The sequence below is a fragment of the Macaca nemestrina genome, chromosome 5, assembly GCF_043159975.1.
Source record: "Macaca nemestrina isolate mMacNem1 chromosome 5, mMacNem.hap1, whole genome shotgun sequence".
Lineage (NCBI taxonomy): Eukaryota > Metazoa > Chordata > Mammalia > Primates > Cercopithecidae > Macaca > Macaca nemestrina.
In genome coordinates, this window is record NC_092129.1 from 158369391 (window position 1) to 158383207 (window position 13817).

The following is a 13817-nucleotide window of genomic DNA, read 5'->3' on the forward strand; positions in this document are numbered from 1 at the left end:
CTTAATGAAAATATAATTTGCAAATTAAAAGCAGAAAAATTATCTAGGTAGATACCCTATTCCTCATTGCGTTAACACCCAAAAACAGCTTTATAGAAAACGAACAGCAGCGGTGGCTCAAGCCTGTAATCCCAGCACTTTGGGAGGCCGAGAAGGGTGGATCACGAGGTCAGGAGATCGAGACCATCCTGGCTAACATGGTGAAACCCCGTCTCTACTAAAAAATACAAAAAACTAGCCGGGCGAGGTGACGGGCGCCTGTAGTCCCAGTTACTCGGGAGGCTGAGGCGGGAGAATGGCGTGAACCCGGGAGGCGGAGCTTGCAGTGAGCTGAGATCCGGCCACTGCACTCCAGCCTGGGCGACAGAGCGAGACTCCGTATCCCAGCACTTTGGGAGGCCGAGACGGGCGGATCACGAGGTCAGGAGATCGAGACCATCCTGGCTAACACGGTGAAACCCCGTCTCTACTAAAAAATACAAAAAAACTAGCCGGGCGAGGTGGTGGGCGCCTGTAGTCCCAGCTACTCGGGAGGCTGAGGCAGGAGAATGGCGTGAACCCGGGAGGCGGAGCTTGCAGTGAGCTGAGATCCGGCCACTGCACTCCAGCCTGGGCAACAGAACGAGACTGTGTCTCAAAAAAAAAAAAAAAAAAAAAGAAAAGAAAACGAACAGCAGAAATGTATGACAAAGAATGCATTCACAATTATAGTATATATTTTAATATGTCTGTCTTGGAAAAAGGTAATCACCGCTACCACATATTGGAATGTTAAAAACACACTAAAGCATAATTCATGAGTTTAATAGCAAAACCATAAACCTTTTACTGTGTGTCTGTCTGTCTCTGTGTTAGTCTACCAGTTTGCCTCTGTTTCTATCTCTGTCTCTAAAATGTATGTTATTAATTGTAATATATATGCTTAAGAGTCCCAAAGAAACCTGAGTCCTCTACCCTAAACTTCATTTATTTAAAAAAAAAAAAAAAAAAAAAGTTTTTTTTTGTTTTTTTTTTTTTTTTTGAGAGACGGAGGTTCGCTCTGTTGCCCAGGCTGGATTGCAGCCACACTATCTTGGCTCACTGCAATTTCCGCCTCCTGGATTCAAGCGATTCCCCTGCCTCAGCTCCCCAAGTAGCTGGGACTACAAGCTTGTGCCACTACACCCAGCTTTTGTATTTTTAGTAGAGACAGGGTTTCACTATATGTTGGTCAGGCTGATCTCGAACCCTGACCTCGGGTGATCCGCTCGCCTCGGCCTCCCGAAGTGCTGGGATTACAGGCGTGAGCCATCACGCCCGGCCTCTTCCCTAAACTTTAGAGTCATAGATTTATGATTTGTTCCACAAATATTGAGAGCTTAGGAAGTACCAGTCACAGTTCTAATCGTTTTACTATTATAAATAATGCTGAAGCAAACATCTACATGCATGCGGTGTTTTCTTTCTCCTGCAGTGGTTCTTTGATAGATATTTCCAGCATTGGAGAGACAGTGCTGTACAAATCAGATGAGATCCTGTCCTCCTGGAGCCCAAGTTCCTTATTCTCACTCACCACCCGTATACCCGCCATCATCAAATCTTAAGGTCTTTTCTCCCTTTGCCATTTCTCCGATTAACGTCTCTCAACTGCTCCCCCTAGCTGTCTCACCAGGCTCTTACCACACTCTCCTGTGCTGTGGTCGTAACTAATCTACTGGCAGTTCCTTGAACCCATTGCGCTTTAATTCACTTGTGTCTTTATGAGTTGTGTAACTTTTCTAGAATGTTCTTGCTGTTCTTCGTTTAATTAGTTTCTATGCGTCCTTCAAGGATACACTTACACATTACGTCATTTGTGAAACTTTCCTTGACCATTTCCCCCCATCTTAGAGTCATTTAGATGTCCCTCTGGTGACCCTGTTGCACATTCTAGTTAAAGGTGTTAATGTTTATGCCTGTCTCTTCTACTAAAATATAAAGCTTTTTATATTTATGAAACTATAAAGTTTTTTATGAGAATGTTTTAATTGTTTAGCCAAATTTTGCAGTGCCTAAAATACAGAAGACACCAATTAATGACTGGTTGAATACATAAATAAAAACACTTTTTTCTGGGTTCCAGCTGCTTATGTTTTAGTATTTAAGTGATAATAGTAAAATAGAAAATTCAGAGTGGAAAGGTCATCAATCATTTCCCATTTTGACATATTTATTCTTATTTTTGTATTTCTTCCAATATTTATGCTTAGAGAGAACATTTTTCTCTTTCAATATCATGTTTTTTAAAATATATCATAGCATTAGATTTTTAAGTGGTTATGTAATTTTATAATTCTTGTTTTTTAATTCTCGGTTTCGATAGCTGCATCAAGACATATACTGAGCACTTACTTTGTACCACACATTTTTTCTAAATGTGTTATGCACTTAATCTTGTTTAATCCTCAAAACAATCCTATAGCTAGGTACTACTATTATACCCACTTTACCAATGAAGAGATTAAACTTCTTTGGAGCTGTCATGGGCGTCCGTGTGAAGAGACCACCAAACAGGCTTTGTGTGAACAATAAAGCTTTTTAATTACCTGTGTCCAGGCGGGCTGAGTCCAAAAAGAGAGTCAGCGAAGGGAGATAAGGGTGGGGCCGTTTTATAGGATTTGGGTAGGTAAAGGAAAATTACAGTCAAAGGGGGGTTATTCTCTGGCGGGCAGGAGTGGGGGTCACAAGGTGCTCAGTGGGGGAGCATTTTGAGCCAGGATGAGCCAGGCACAAGATAATGTCATCGCTTAAGGCAAGGACCCGCCATTTTCACTTCTTTTGTGGTGAAATGTCATCAGTCAAGGTGGGCCAGGGCATTTTCACTTCTTTTGTGATTCTTCAGTTACTTCAGGCCATCTAGGCATATACGTGCAAGTCACAGAGGATGTGATGGCTTGGCCTGGGCTCAGAGGCCTGACAGGAGCCACAGAGCTAGCACTGGTGCCAGCATTTCAACCCAGATAGTCTGACTGTAAAGCCCACCTTAACTGTGACTATACTAAAGTGTTTGTACCATAATTTAGTTAAATATACCATCTTTCATTGTTTGGGGGGGATTTTTTTTTCTTTTTTTTTTTTTTGAGACGGAGCTGGAGTGCAGTGGCACAACATCCCCCTCACTGCAACCTTGTCTCCTGGGTTCAAATGATTCTCCTGCCTCAGCCTCCTGAGTAGCTGAAATTACAGGCACGTGCCACCACGTGATGATTGACCTGCCTCAGCCTCCCAAAGTGCCGGGACTACAGGTGTGAGCCACCAGGCCAGGCCGAGCTGATCATTGTTAACTACTTAGGCTGCTTCCAATATTTTATTATTGCAATCAATGGTGTAATGAACATCTATGCAAAAATAGCTTTCACTCCTTCTGAAGTACTTGTTTAAACCATTCCTAGATACGGGATGATTAGGTCAAAGAATACACAAGATTTTATGCCTTTTTCTGCATATTGTTACTATTCCAGATTATTGCACCAGAAGGCCAGTAGCAAAGCATGACGGCGTTTCTATTTTATTTTGCCCTCACATAATTTGGTGTTATTTAAAGAAAAATTTGTTTAGTTGGTGGAGTACACCTTTACCACATTATTTTAGTTTGCACTTCTTTTCATCAAAGTGAGACTGAACATTTCCATATATATATATATATACACACACACACAGTCACACACATCTATCATACATATATATGTGTGTGTGTAACACACATCTATCATACGTTGCTCAACAGGGATACACAGTCTAAGAAATTTATCATTAGCTCATTTTGTTGTATTAACATCAGAGTGTACTTACACAAACTTAGATGGTAGAGCCTATTACGCACCTAGGCTATAGGGTATAGCCTGTTTCTCCTGGGTTTCTGTACAGCATGCTACTGTGGTGAACACTGTGGGTAACTGTAACATAATAGTAAGTATTTGAATATCTAAACATAGAAAAGGTACAGTAAATATATAGTGTTATAATATATGGGACCACCATTATATATGTGGTCTGGCATTGAGCAAAACATTGTTATGCGGCTCATGACTGTATATGTTTGTTTTTGCCAGTTACTCCCATATTCTGAAACGTCTCTTTGGGTCCATAAAAAATAATTTAAACAACAAATTCAAATTAGTTGTTTTGTAACATTATAAAACTTAAGTTATATTAGGCCCTTAAATATAATATTTGTAAAATCTGAATAAAACAATTTTATAATGTAGTCAATGAGAGCCAGTTGAATTTTTAAAACTGACTCTTAGAGAAAGCGCTCATTAATTTGAAATGCAGTCACACATGAGCTCCTTTGAAGTCAAATATAATCAAAGCTAACACCAGGGGGAGCCCAGTAGTCATTCCCTGTGAAAATACATCTGACTTTTAATACGTTTCTGAAGTGACACTGGAGAAAATATACAGTGAAACTATGAATACTGCATTTAATAGTCCTACGGAGAAAAAACAGAAGTCAGTGCTTAAAATATACATTCAGACTTCAACCTTTTAGTAAACTGAAAAAGACATGAGAATGACGATTATGTGAACAGCAGTTGTAGAACATCCACGAATGCCTGTACGGATCTTGTTTCCATTGTTATTTCTGCCTCTTGTCAGCATAGGAATCAGACATGTCTACTTCAGAATCCAGCTCTGCTACTTCTAAGCTGAGTGTTTTTGAACCAGTTACATAATCTCTCTGTGACTCAGTCTCTTCACCTGTACATGGTAACATCTACCTCACAGGGTTATTGTGAAGATCAAACTGAGATCATATCAATAAAGCATCCGGCACATAGCCCAGGCTCAGATGTGTTAGTTCATTTCTTCATCTAAATCAGTGATTCTCAACCAAGGCTGATTTTGCTACCAATGGTCATTCGGCAATGTTGGGAAGCATTTTTGGTTGTCACAACTAGCGGCAGGTCCGGCATCTCATAGTCAAGGCCAGGGATGCTACTAAACATCTTACATAGGACAACTCCCCAAAACGAAAAATTATCTGCCCGCAAATGCTAAAAGTGCCAGGGTTGAGTAATCTTTATCTATCTGGAGAAATCTAATGTCATCATTAATACTCCTTTGCTGAGAGCCTATTCTATGTTGGATTCAATTTGAGTTTCTGGAAATACCATGAAATATAAAGATCTTGCCATGCAGGGGATTACAGTCTAATAGTGGAACTATGGCTTTTCACCGTCTGTGAGTTTGGGGATGGGAAAGAGTGAGGAAAGTTCAGAGAACATCCCTTTTCAGTTTAGAGTAAGCACCTTCAGCACCTCCACCTCTGTGAGCACAAGGTTGCAGAGCACCCTGGGTGCCCTCTGGCTGTCTCCATGCTAGCGGGGCAATCCAGAAGAGTTTCCTTCCTGGGGTTTGCTATCCCTTAATTTAGGCTTGCTTCAGAAAGAAGTGCTGGTCACTTCCTCAGCCCTTCGTATTCAAGTGCTGGCCTCTGCTGCGGTAGATGTTGGGGCACAGGGGCTCTGCCCTTTCCTACAGAATGGGCCTATGTGAGGGTAGCTTTCACCTGCTGAACCCTTCAGCACATCCCCTCCCTCAGCCCTGAGGCATTTCCTGCGGTTAGCTACGGAGGAGAGTAAGAGCCACTTCTGCCCACCGCACATGGCCAGTGGCTCATGAGAGAAAAGGCTTTTGAATCCGAAGTCCTGTGTGAGTCCTGGCTCTGCTTCTTTCTTCCTGAGCTTCCTGAGGAGCCTGGGTAAAGTCTTGATGTTTCTGGCCTCCACTTTATAGCATGGAAGGAGGAATCTCTCATGAGGTTTATGTGAACTTTATTTGGTGCTTTGTAAATATAAATCATAATCCCCCTCTGGGGGGGGATTTGCTTACTGAGTCCTGCCTGCCCAAAAGTTCTGTAACCAATCTCAGAATTTGCCACAAAATTACTCTAGTGTGGCCTTATGTTGACAGCTAGAGGCAGATGGAATCACGCTTAAAAGCACCTACTGTGTGTCCATTCTGAATTCATCACTTTGTGCCTATTGTTTAAGACACAAGTATGGAAAAGCACTCTAAGGGAGGCTACGGGGCTGAGGGAGCTGAATGCCTGGGAGCTCACTTACTGTCTCCTCCACCGCCCATGCTTCTGTCATCAGCCAGGTAGGGAGCTCAGTTCTCAATACACTCCCTTTCTAGTTTCATGTTTTTCTAAAAAGAAAGCAAACGCCTATATCATGTATCCAAAATGCATAACATTTGTAGTTATGACTGTTCCATCAGATCAGAAAGTTACCGGAAACATTTAATGAAACAGTAAGAACCTTACTGGGGCTAATTTTATGGATGTCCTTCTGTGCAGCTTCTAAAAGAAATCGTGGGGGATATAATTTAAAATTATGTGTAGTGTTGTGCAACAATAGTAAGGAAGCCAATTGGTAGACTCTCAGAGAAGGACAGCAGAGGCAAGTTTTGGGCTCCCTGCCTGTGTAGGAGAACAAGATCTGAGTCAGTCTGACCCCACACCCGCTGGGAAAGAACACCCTTGAAACTGACCTATTACTTCTAGAGCAGATGATCCAAAGGAAATGTACAGGCATTTTACGCAAACATGCATTTTAAAATGAAATTTTGAGTAAAATAAACACTCACTTGGAGAGCACTTTCTCTTCTTGCAGCATCTCATAATTGACTCCACTGAAGTAAATCCTGCATCCCAGGCAGCAGCTAAAGGACTGAGGGAAAGGCCACTATACCTTTCAAACATTAACTCATGAATTGTGCTGGGTCATCTGGCACTGCAATCCCTCCAACAGACTGTAAGCTGTTTGCTTACAGCTTGTCTCCTTGCCTAGCTTGGTGCCTCACTGAAGGAAGCCGTTACAGTGTCCCCACTTCCCCCAGGGAGGAGCCATCAATTATGTTTGGGTCTTCTCTCCGCTCTGCTTCCACTCATATATAGGTGTAAAAAGCGTAATAAGACAGCAAAAAATAAAAACGATAACATATGGAATCGAACATATGCATCCACTAAGCCACAGAACTAGGTAACTACCTACACTAATCCTTCCAAGGATTCTGTGAGTAGTTATTTCAACTTTACCTCTATTTTACAGGTCAGGAAACTGAGAGGGATTTTTTTTTTTTCCTATGGGCCCTGTTATGGGTTGAATTGCATACTCTCCAAATTCATATCCTGAAGTCTAACCTTCAGTACCTCAGAATACGACCTATTTGTAAATAGGATCATTGCAAATGTAATTAGTTAAGATGAAGTCATACTGGCATAGGATGGGCCCCTAGTCCAATATGAATGGTGTCCTTATAAAAAGAGGAAATTTGGATACAGAGCCAGACATGCAAACAGGGGGAATGTCATGTGAAGATGAAGGCAGACATCAGGGTAGCACTCCTACTAGCCAAGGAACACCAAAGATTGCCAGCAAACCACCAGAAGCTAGGAGAGAAACGTGAAAGAGATTCTCCCTCATAGCTCTCAGAAGGAAACAGCCCTGCTAACACCTTAATTTCAGATTTCCAGCCTCCAGAACTGTAAAATGATACATTTCTGTTGTTTAAAGCCACCTAGTATGTGATACTTTCTTATGGAAACTCTAGGAAACTAATACAGTCCCTCAGTGAGTTCTTAGCAAAGCTGGGATTTGGGTTCAGCCCTTCTGATTCTAATCTAATGCTCTTTTCTTCATAGAGCAGCTGTCTCATTTCCTGAGGGGAAGTGACAACTTCCATCTGATTAATCAGGGACTGCCTCCTGGAAGAAGTGAGCTTTGAGCTGTGCTTGAAGGTGAAGAATGTTTTGATGTGTGGAAAAGAGAGTGGAGACTGAGGGTCACACCAAGAGTTAGGAAGGCTCCAGGCAAGTTAAGGCTAGAACAGAGAACCTGTATAAGGAAGTATATCTGGTTAAAACTTTTGTGTATGCTAAGTACTAGCGATATGGCCTTGCAGTGGTTTATAAATCTGCTGGAGATAAAAGTTGTGACCAATACAAAGCCATTTAGGATTTCTGTGAACCTGAGTGTGCCAGTAATTAAAGGATCAGGCTTTGTAAAATCAAGTTTTTTCTTTGGCTTCCTAATAAAGGCAGGATGGGAAGTAGAGAGGGAGAAGTTCCATTAAATATATCAAATAGCCCGGTCCTACTACTAGCAGACACTTCTCTCCTGAGTCAGTTACTTGAATCTTTGACTATTACAAGTGATCCTCTGTCTCTGGAAGACTTTTTTGTGTACCCGTGTTAAGGTAAAAATATTAGGCAAAACATTTGAAAATGAAGTTTTCTTATCCAAAACAGCCAAAGGGAAAATTTTCAGAAAGTGTTGAAGGGACTGGCACAAACGAATGATTTTGGTTAAACTGATCCCTGGGATATCCAAGCATAAGATCACTGATGGGGCTGGCTAGTGTGGTCCTTTAAGAGATCTCAACAATGACTTGTTGTATCTCAACAGTAAGCCCAGAAAATGCTTATTCAAATGGAGATAAAAACATGACGCAGCCAGCTACAAAACTTGGTTCATTTATCTGCTTTGGACTGAAGGGTTTATATATTGAGAATCTACATCTGTTAAAGGTCATCCCCAACTCTTGAGCATGTGACCCAGGCCTGCCAGCCCCCTGGTGACAAACATGTTTAATCTAATTGCAGGCTGCCCTCTTTGCCAGCTCTTTGTGACTGAACAAGTGCTGGCTTTTTCACCCCTGCCTTAATTTGTGGTTGCACAAATGCTGTAATCCTGATGCAGCAGCTGAGAATGGCTCTCAGATAATCACTCTGTAAAGCAGTATCATTAGCAATATGAACGCTTGCCTGTGGATTGCTATCATTGTGCGTGTAGTAATCAGTGCTGAGTCAGAATGGCACAGATTTATTAAAAAAAAAACAAAAAAAACAAAGTGTGCACCAAGTAAGGGTTCCACACAAACTATCCTTCCCTCTCCCTCTTCCCAACTGTGTACAACATTCCCTAACTCAATTTTGCTACCATCTGCACTCAAATAACTAGGGGCGTAAAATTTTGCTTCATTGTCTAGAAAAAAATGGGCATTGTATTTTGACAGATGAAGAAGAGCTGTTTGAGACTATTTGTTCTCAGATTCTTCTTTGCTATGCTTGGGTCACAGGGAACCCTGATGTGACACATGGCAGTCTCCCCTCCAACAGCTTGCTGTTTCCCTGGGTTTCTGTTATGAAGCTAGGCCCAATTCCACTGCTCTGGGACCCATAGGTCTTTCGGTCTTTCTTTCTTATTCTAGCTAAGGGATTTTTTTTTTTTGGTTGACAGGAGCCCAGGTTGCTCTCCTGGTTCTCTAAGATCTTCTGATCTTCCCCCAAATCCTCTTCTTTATTCTATATCTTTTCCACAGACGAAGTTCTTAGGAACAACCTGGGAGACTTGCAGACCAGGGCTATGAACTTCCCAGGGTGCAATGGGGAGAATTCAAGCTGGTAATATTTCTTGTTTTTTGGAAACGGGGTTTCGCTCTTGTCGCCCAGGCTGGAGTGAAATGGTGTGATCTCAGCTCACTACAACCTCCACCTCCCGGGTTCAAGCAATTCTCCTGCCTCAGCCTCCTGGATAGCTGGGATTACAGGCATGCGCCACCACGCTCAGCTAATTTTTGTATTATTAGTAGAGACGGGGTTTCACCATGTTAGCCAGGCTGGTCTCCAGCTCCTGATCTCAGGTGTTCCACTCGCCTCGGCCTCCCAAAGTGCTGGGGTTACAGACGTGAGCCACTGTGCCTGGACAAGCTGATCATAATTGATTAACAAGGTAACTAAAAAATGCAAAGTTGTCATTAATAAATATGAAACTGAAAAAGCCAGTCCTTCAAGATGGATCCTTCAAGATGGATCCCAAGTGGTTAACTGGACCTGAATTTAAAATAGAGCCAAGGACCAGTTGCTAACTAGAGATCACAAGGAGTACTCTGAGTTCCCAGTAAACCCACACCTCTGTTCAACTTTGGAATTTTCAGAGCTCACCTGAACCAACCAATCAGGGATTATCTGTATTGACCAATGAGGGCTCAGCTGTATCAACCAATCAGAACTAAACAAATTTGAATATTTTATTTGCATAAACAGACCTGACTAGGAACTTGGGTGGAACTTTTGCTATAAAACCTGTATTAAGGTATATAAGCCCCATTAAGTATGTTAGTACATAAAAGTAACTTTCAGCTCGGAATCTTCTTTAGGGCAGTTACAGTTTTGCAGTGGTGATTTCAATAGCACATAGCCAAGTGGTGGGCTCAAAAATTTAACTGGATTCATATACTTTCTCTCTCATTTACGTAGGTTTTTTTTCCTATTACATGTTCTTTCTGACCTGAAATATCCTAGATCTTTTCTAACTTTGAATGGATTTGTTTGGCCCAAATGGCTTGCATCTGCCGTATTAATGTATACAGGCCCCGTGAAGAATGTTAGTGCATAAAAGCTACTTTCCGGTCTGAATCTTCTTTAGGGCAACAATTATTAGCAAGTAGTTTTAAACAACAATATCTATAACTAAAGTACAAAATGAAAATATTGGCGTACTTTTCCATCAGGTTATTAATTCTTCAACATGTGTTAGAACTGGAAGAAACCTTAGAAATCAATCAGTCTGGCCTTTCATTTTACACAAGCAATGTAATCCTGGGAGAGTCAGGTGACTTTGTCCAAGATAAAATGGCTTAAGCTGGAATTCACGTTCAGGATTCCAGACCCCAGGTTCAATAACCCTTCCACCACACTATGTTTGTCAGAGGGAAGTTTCCAGCCCCTCGTAGAAGAAGATTCTGTATATATCAGATAGTCTCACTAGATGTTAACTCACCAGGCAATACCAATTACCAAGTGCTGCCCATTTAAAATTGAGCAGCCTTGTGGACCACTCATACATTTATTCCGGAAAACATCAATCTGACAGCCAAAAAACTTGAAAATTTTAGTCATTAGAACTATTTCAATAAACATCAAAGGAGATTGCCATAAATAAAAACCCAGTGAACTTTCTTAAACTTCTAGCAAAAGAAATTGTGCCAGAGTGTTGGCTTTGATCCTGTTGATTGCAAATAATGAAGTCAAATTAGTAGTGAAGGATCATATTTTCACTACCATGAAGTTTTTCTGGTAACAGGTAAGCACTAGATGGCAGGCAAGCCGTTGGCTATTGTGTCTCTTTTTATGATGGTATGAGAAGAAAGATGTTCCCTTGACTGTAATCTGGAGTGCAAAGGAAAAAAAAATGGAAGTTTATCATTTCATGCTCTAACAAATTAGTGAATACAGTTATAAATCCCTGGAAATGATTTCCCTGTGAAAATGATTACCTCAACTCTGTTGCAAACGCCATCTTCATTTTTACATACAAAAAATTAAGTTGAGAAAATGTTTAAAACTAATTAGATTCCAGGAAAGCCAATTAGGCAAGCACTAATTCTATATTTAAAGGAAGATAATAGATAGATTATTATGACAAGATAAAGATGGATGATGGAAGAGTAGGAATCACAGCAGAAGAAATACCACAAGATGCATCAGGTTTTTTGAAGGTCAGCCCCAACCAACCCTCAATGTTCTTGCATCTCCATTGTCAGTCTCCACAGACAATTGGGAGTTTTTCCTTGTAATTTTTTTTTTTTTTTTTTTTTTTTTTTTTTTTTTTTTTTGAGATGGAATCTCGCTCTGTTGCCCAGGCTGGAGTGCAGTGGCACGATCTCGGCTCACTGCAACCTCCGCCTCCCTGGTTCAAGAGATTCTCCTGCCTCAGCCTCCCGAGCTGGAATTACAGGTACGTGCCACCACGCCCAGCTAATTTTTATTGTATTTTTAGTAGAGACGGCGTTTCACCGTGCTAGCCAGGATGGTCTCGATATCCTGACCTCGTGATCCGCCCGCCTCGGCCTCCCCAAGTGCTGGGATTACAGGCGTGATCCACCTCACCTGGCCTTTTCTTTCTAATTTAACATAACGGAATAGAGTCAAGATAGACCCATTTCTTTTTCCTAAAGAGTATCTCTAAATTGCTGGAATGCTACTTCTAAAATAGCGAATAATCTGAGCTTTACTTTGGGTATAATTCCTAATTCATTCCTGTCCACTTTTAGTAACTTTTTGTTTGTACTCTTAATGATCTTAAAATGTCATTGCACTTTTTTGAGTTGCGTAATACTGGTATGGAAGGAAAGCGCATGGTCCCTTTAAATGATACCGAAGCGAAAAGAGAAGTGCAGGGTAGAGGAGGGCGTGGTCCTTGGCTAGGTGTCCCCCCGCCCCCAGCCTGTGCCCACGGACCTAGGTGAGAACAGGCATTGTTTTTCCCATGACCAAATGTTGCATTTCCCAAGACCTTCTTGGCCTGCCACGCCCCCATCATGTGCCTATAAAAAACCCCCCCCCGAGACCGTAGTGCGTGCACACTTAGGTGTTCATTCGGAAAAGTAATCTGCTGGGGCAACGCAAAAAGGGGTACCAGTACGCCACCGGGAAGTTACCTACTTGGTTAGAAAAAGGCGGAGTTTGTTCAGAGCAACCAGTAGAACCCAGATTGCTCAGCGGGCGCTTAGCGCCAGGGTAGAGCTTTATCATTCCAGTCTACGACATTATATTTCTGCTGCGTTGTCAAAACTTTGCACTCGTTCTCCAAGCCCACCTACGCGTACACCAAATCAAGAATTTGAGAGAAACTTTTCTGTCCTTAGAGACTTTAATTGAGCTGTTTAACATAAATCGCCTATAGACAACAAGACAAACTACAGGGACCTGTAACAAGTCGGCTGGGGCTTCAGGAGTTGTAAACATTAATCCTCTAGGCACTGAGTTCCACAACCTGACCCTCTGTACTCCCCTAGAGAATTAAGCAGCGGGGCACTGAAGAAGCAGGCCACTTCATCGCATTCCCTGCCAGGACAAGGGAGCTGCTCCTTTTCAACACTATACCTTGGCCATCTTTTTAAAGAAAAGTATTTTAACCTCTACTCCCAGGAAAATAACAGGCCACAAAGACAGTTTCTGAGATTATTATGTAATACGTGAAAGACAGCTATTTAGGCCGGGCGTGGTGGCTCACGCCTATCCTCCCAGCGCTTCCAGAGGCGGGCAGATCACCTGAGGTGAGGAGTTCGAGACCAGCCTGGCCAACAATGGAGAAGCCCCATCTCTACTAAAAAATACAAAACTATGGCGGACACCTCTAATCCGAGCTACGCAGGAGGCTGAGACAGGAGACTCACTTGAACCCGGGAGGTGGAGGTTGAAGTGAGCCGAGATCGGGCCACTGCGCTCCAGCCTGGGCGACAGAGCAAGGCTCTGTCTCAAAAGAAAAAGAAAACACCAGCTGTTTTAAAAGTCCAGATTTTTAATACAAATGAAGGGCTACAAAGGTTGGAGTAGCACTATTGGGCATCTTGGTTGTTTCTATACTTTCATATGTTATAGTTGGTACTGTAGTGAACATCCTTACAAATCAATTTTTAGCCAAATCTCTGTCCATTTTAAGGTTTAAATATTTTAAAATCAATTGCCATACTCTATGCATCCCACACTTCCTTTTGGATTTAAATATAGCCTTATCTAGTTCTTAATAAGAATATATGGTGGAAGTTGAGTAAAACCCTCAAAATATTTGTCTATGTAAAGTCTTTCATCCTAATTTTGAATGATAGTTTAGATAGGTAACATTTTAGATAAACAGTTATTTTCCTTTCTTACGTGGAAATACTCCGCTGTCCATTTATTATCTGGCTTTGCTGATAAGAATCTACTGGCAATGTAGTTATTATTTAGTACATAATTTTCTCATTTTTCTCAGCTTTTGAAGTTTCTTTAGCCTTTGTTTTCTACA

The 13817-nt window shown here is 41.6% G+C and overlaps 1 long non-coding RNA gene across 4 annotated transcripts in view; it reads left to right on the forward strand.

The window, feature by feature from the left end:
* LOC105482563 (uncharacterized) overlaps window positions 1-13817 on the forward strand; it is a 111233-nt gene that overhangs the window by 41284 nt on the left and 56132 nt on the right. For 2 of the 4 annotated variants that reach the window (XR_011623957.1, XR_011623958.1), the window contains one exon: window positions 7670-7837. The exons of the other annotated variants lie outside the window; for them this stretch is intronic. This is a non-coding gene — a long non-coding RNA (uncharacterized lncRNA). The remainder of the gene's footprint in view (window positions 1-7669; window positions 7838-13817) is intronic. 4 annotated transcript variants of the gene reach the window in all.